This window comes from Oncorhynchus masou, chromosome 9, assembly GCF_036934945.1.
Source record: "Oncorhynchus masou masou isolate Uvic2021 chromosome 9, UVic_Omas_1.1, whole genome shotgun sequence".
In the NCBI taxonomy this organism is placed as follows: domain Eukaryota; kingdom Metazoa; phylum Chordata; class Actinopteri; order Salmoniformes; family Salmonidae; genus Oncorhynchus; species Oncorhynchus masou.
This window is the reverse complement of record NC_088220.1, coordinates 64,668,486-64,674,135: the sequence shown is the minus strand read 5'-3', so window position 1 is coordinate 64,674,135 and position 5,650 is coordinate 64,668,486. Positions and strand designations below refer to the sequence as shown.

At 42.1% G+C, this 5,650-nt stretch overlaps 1 non-coding gene across 1 annotated transcript; it reads left to right on the top strand.

Annotated features, from left to right (window-relative positions):
- Positions 1–5,077: 5,077 nt before the first annotated feature.
- Positions 5,078–5,153, top strand: trnaa-ugc (transfer RNA alanine (anticodon UGC)). The gene has a single exon. It is a non-coding gene; the product is annotated as a tRNA-Ala (tRNA).
- The last annotated feature ends 497 nt before the right edge of the window (positions 5,154–5,650 follow it).

The window sequence follows — 5,650 nt, the reverse complement described above, 5'->3', positions numbered from 1 at the left end:
GAAAGATGGAGAGATGGAGTTATAGAGAGATGGAGCAAGTTATAGAGAGATGGAGAGATGGGATTATAAAGAGATGGAGTTATAGAGAGATGGAGCGAGTTGTAGAGAGATGGAGAGATGGAGTTTTAGAGAGATGGAGTTGTAGAGAGATGGAGTTATAGAGGGATGGAGTTATAGAGGGATGGAGAGATGGAGTTATAGAGGGATGGAGGGATGGAGTTATAGAGAGATGGAGAGATGGAGTTTAAGAGATATAGTTTTTAGAGAGATGGAGGGATGGAGGGATGGAGTTATGGAGAGATGGAGTTATAGAGAGATGGAGAGATGAAGTTATAGAGGGATTTAGAGATGGAGAGATGGAGTTATAGAGAGATGGAGAGATGGAGTTATGGAGAGATGGTGTTATAGAGAGATGGAGAGATGTAGTCATAGAGAGATGGAGTTATAGAGAGATGGAGAGATGGAGTTATAGAGGGATGGAGTTATAGAGGGATGGAGTTATAGAGTTATGGAGAGATGGAGTTATAGGGAGATGGAGAGATGGAGTTATAGAGAGATGGAGTTATAGAGGGATGGAGTAATAGAGAGATGGAGAGATGAAGTTATAGAGAGATGGAGTTATAGAGAGATGGAGTTATAGAGGGATGGAGTTATAGAGGGATGGAGAGATGGAGTTATAGAGGGATGGAGAGATGGAGTTTTAGAGAGATGGAGTTATAGGTAGATGGAGAGATGGAGTTATAGAGAGATGGAGTTATAGAGGGATGGAGTTATAGAGAGATGGAGAGATGAAGTTATGGAGAGATGTAGTTATAGAGAGATGGAGTTATAGAGGGATGGAGAGATGGAGTTATAGAGAGATGGAGTTATAGAGGGATGGAGTTATAGAGGGATGGAGAGATGGAGTTATAGAGAGATGGAGAGATTGATTTATAGAGAGATATAGAGATGGAGTTATAGAGAGATGGAGAGATGGAGTTATAGAGAGATGGAGTTATAGAGGGATGGAGAGATGGAGTTATAGAGAGATATGAAGAGAGGGAGTTATAGAGAGATGGAGAAATGGAGTTATGGAGAGATGGAGCGAGTTAGAGAGAGATGGAGAGATGGGATTATAGAGAGATGGAGTTATAGAGAGATGGAGAGATGGAGGGATGGAGTTATAGAGAGATGGCGCGATGGAGTTATAGAGAGATGGAGTTATAGAGAGATGGAGGGATGGAGTTTTAGAGAGATGGAGTTATAGAGAGATGGAGAGATGTAGTTATAGAGAGATGGAGAGAAGGAGGTATAGAGAGATGGATAGATGGAGTTATAGAGAGATGGAGTTATAGAGGGATGGAGTTATAGAGGGATGGAGAGATGGAGTTATAGAGAGATGGAGAGATGGAGTTATAGAGAGATATGAAGAGAGGGAGTTAGAGAGAGATGGAGAAATGGAGTTATAGAGAAATTGAGAGATGGAGTTATATAGAGATGTAGAGACAGAGAGATGGAGTTAGAGAGATGGAGAGATGGAGTTATAGAGAGATGGAGGGATGTATAGATGGAGATATAGAGAGATGGAGGTATGTATAGATGGAGTTACAGAGAGATGGAGGGATGTATAGATGGAGAAATAGAAAGATGGAGGGGTGGAGGGATGGATTTATAGAGAGACGGAGTGATGGAGTTATAGAGAGATGGAGGGATAGAGTTTTAGAAAGATGGAGAGATGGAGTTATAGAGAGATGGAGCGAGTTATAGAGAGATGGAGAGATGGGATTATAGAGAGATGGAGTTATAGAGAGATGGAGAGATGGAGTTATAGAGAGATGGAGTTATAGAGAGACGGAGTGATGGAGTTATAGAGAGATGGAGGGATAGAGTTTTAGAAAGATGGAGAGATGGAGTTATAGAGAGATGGAGCGAGTTATAGAGAGATGGAGAGATGGAGTTTTAGAGAGATGGAGTTGTAGAGATGGAGTTATAGAGAGATGGAGAGATGGAGTTTAAGAGAGATGGAGTTATAGAGAGATGGAGGGATGGAGGGATGGAGAGATGGAGTTATAGAGAGATGGAGAGATGAAGTTATAGAGGGATTTAGAGATGGAGTTATGGAGAGATGGAGTTATAGAGAGATGGAGAGATGGAGTTATAGAGAGATGGAGTTATAGAGGGATGGAGTTATAGAGTCTTGGAGAGATGGAGTTATAGAGAGATGGAGAGATGGAGTTATGGAGAGATGGAGTTATAGGGAGATGGAGAGATGGAGTTATAGAGGGATGGAGAGATCGAGTTATAGAGGGATGGAGTTATAGAGAGATGGAGTTATAGAGGGATGGAGTTATAGAGGGATGGAGAGATGGAGTTATAGAGGGATGGAGAGATGGAGTTATAGAGAGATGGAGTTATAGGTAGATGGAGAGATGGAGTTATAGAGAGATGGAGTTATAGAGGGATGGAGTTATAGAGAGATGGAGAGATGAAGTTATAGAGAGATGTAGTTATAGAGAGATGGAGTTATAGAGGGATGGAGAGATGGAGTTATAGAGAGATGGAGTTATAGAGGGATGGAGTTATAGAGCAGGGGTGTCAAAGTCAAATGGACGGAGGGCCAAATAAAAAATTTAGCTACAAGCCGAGGGCCGGACTGTTCGAATGTTCATTGAAAAAATTTTAAATGACGCATATAGTCTAGTGAACCTAATTGAACCTACTGAAAACCTAACAAATATATTCCAATATGATCAGATAAATAAAGCAATATTTTCTTATGGCTCTGTCAGTAATCTTTAATTTTCAACAGACACAAAAGACAAATTTCCTTTATATATGCAATGCAGCCAAGGAATATGCAATGAAATCTTTTCCCTTTTTCACAAGCTGCTCTTTTAGATTGATGGACAACTGGTCTACTCTCTCGGCAATGGTGTTTCTGCTCAGACTCACATTTAAAAAGAGTTGCCTTTTTTCTGGGCAAACTTCGTCACAAACTTTAATCATGCAGTTTTTGATGAAATCCCCCTCCGTAAATGGCCGGGCTGATTTAGCGATCTCTTCTGCCAAAATAAAACTGGCCTTGACAGCAGCCTGGCCTTGTGATTTGGCTTTTTTGAACAGAGCCTGTCGAGATTTGAGGCCTCGTTTTAATTCCTCTGCCTTTTGTAGCCTTTGTTCCATGTCCATATTCTTGTTTTTGTCCGCGTGTTTCGTTTCATAATGTCGTCTCAGATTATACTCTTTCAGTACCGCCACACTTTCTCCACACAGAAGACACACAGGTTTTCCAGCTACCTCCGTGAACATATACTCCGACTCCCACCTTGTTTGAAACCCCGGTTCTCAGTGTCCACCTTCCGTTTTGCCATTTTTGATGGGTATCTGAAAGTTAATTTTACTGTGATGCTGACGACTGCTGTGCCAATAAATATTGAAATGAAGCAGCCTACTGCTCGGTGCGTCACCGTTGCATTGTGGGAAATGTAGTATTGGTGCGTGTAAAAGATCTGCGGGCTGCCGGCTTGCTGCGGTCTGCGGGCCGGTTCTAATAATAAATCAAGATCATCCCAGGGGCCGTAAAAAACCTTCTCGCGGGCCGGATGTGGCCCGCGGGCCTTGACTCTGACATATGTGTTATAGAGGGATGGAGAGATGGAGTTATAGAGAGATGGAGAGATTGATTTATAGAGAGATATAGAGATGGAGTTATAGAGAGATGGAGAGATGGAGTTATAGAGAGATGGAGTTATAGAGGGATGGAGTTATAGAGGGATGGAGAGATGGAGTTATAGAGAGATATGAAGAGAGGGAGTTATAGAGAGATGGAGAAATGGAGTTATGGAGAGATGGAGCGAGTTAGAGAGAGATGGAGAGATGGGATTATAGAGAGATGGAGTTATAGAGAGATGGAGAGATGGAGGGATGGAGTTATAGAGAGATGGAGCGATGGAGTTATAGAGAGATGGAGTTATAGAGAGATGGAGGGATGGAGTTTTAGAGAGATGGAGTTATAGAGAGATGGAGAGATGGAGTTATAGAGAGATGTAGTTATAGAGAGATGGAGAGAAGGAGGTATAGAGAGATGGATAGATGGAGTTATAGAGAGATGGAGTTATAGAGGGATGGAGTTATAGAGAGATGGAGAGATGGAGTTATAGAGAGATATGAAGAGAGGGAGTTAGAGAGAGATGGAGAAATGGAGTTATAGAGAAATTGAGAGATGGAGTTATATAGAGATGTAGAGACAGAGAGATGGAGTTAGAGAGATGGAGAGATGGAGTTATAGAGAGATGGAGGGATGTATAGATGGAGATATAGAGAGATGGAGGTATGTATAGATGGAGTTACAGAGAGATGGAGGGATGTATAGATGGAGAAATAGAAAGATGGAGGGGTGGAGGGATGGATTTATAGAGAGACGGAGTGATGGAGTTATAGAGAGATGGAGGGATAGAGTTTTAGAAAGATGGAGAGATGGAGTTATAGAGAGATGGAGCGAGTTATAGAGAGATGGAGAGATGGGATTATAGAGAGATGGAGTTATAGAGATGGAGAGATGGAGTTATAGAGAGATGGAGTTATAGAGAGACGGAGTGATGGAGTTATAGAGAGATGGAGGGATAGAGTTTTAGAAAGATGGAGAGATGGAGTTATAGAGAGATGGAGCGAGTTATAGAGAGATGGAGAGATGGAGTTTTAGAGAGATGGAGTTGTAGAGAGATGGAGTTATAGAGAGATGGAGAGATGGAGTTTAAGAGAGATGGAGTTATAGAGAGATGGAGTTATAGAGAGATGGAGTTATAGAGGGATGGAGTTATAGAGTCTTGGAGAGATGGAGTTATAGAGAGATGGAGAGATGGAGTTATGGAGAGATGGAGTTATAGGGAGATGGAGAGATGGAGTTATAGAGGGATGGAGAGATGGAGTTATAGAGGGATGGAGTTATAGAGGGATGGAGAGATGAAGTTATAGAGAGATGTAGTTATAGAGAGATGGAGTTATAGAGAGATGGAGTTATAGAGAGATGGAGAGATGGAGTTATAGAGAGATGGAGTTATAGAGGGATGGAGTTATAGAGTCTTGGAGAGATGGAGGGGGTCCTGTGTGGCTCAGTCGGTAGAGCATGGCGCTTGCAACGCCAAGCGTCGCGGGTTCGATTCCCGCTGGGACCACCCATATGTGGCCCCAGCCGACTTGTAAGTCGCTTTGGACAAAAGCGTCTGCTAAATGGGATATATTATTATTATTATTATAGATGGAGTTATAGAGCGATGGAGAGATGGAGTTATGGAGAGATGGAGTTATAGGGAGATGGAGAGATGGAGTTATAGAGAGATGGAGTTATGGAGGGATGGAGTTATAGAGAGATGGAGAGATGAAGTTATAGAGAGATGGAGTTATAGAGAGATGGAGTTATAGAGGGATGGAGTTATAGAGGGATGGAGAGATGGAGTTATAGAGGGATGGAGTTATGGAGGGATGTAGAGATGGAGTTATAGAGAGATGGAGTTATAGGGAGATGGAGAGATGGAGTTATAGAGAGATGGAGTTATAGAGGGATGGAGTTATAGAGGGATGGAGAGATTGAGTTTTAGAGAGATGGAGTTATAGAGAGATGGAGAGATGAAGTTATAGAGGGATTTAGACATGGAGAGATGGAGAGATTAAG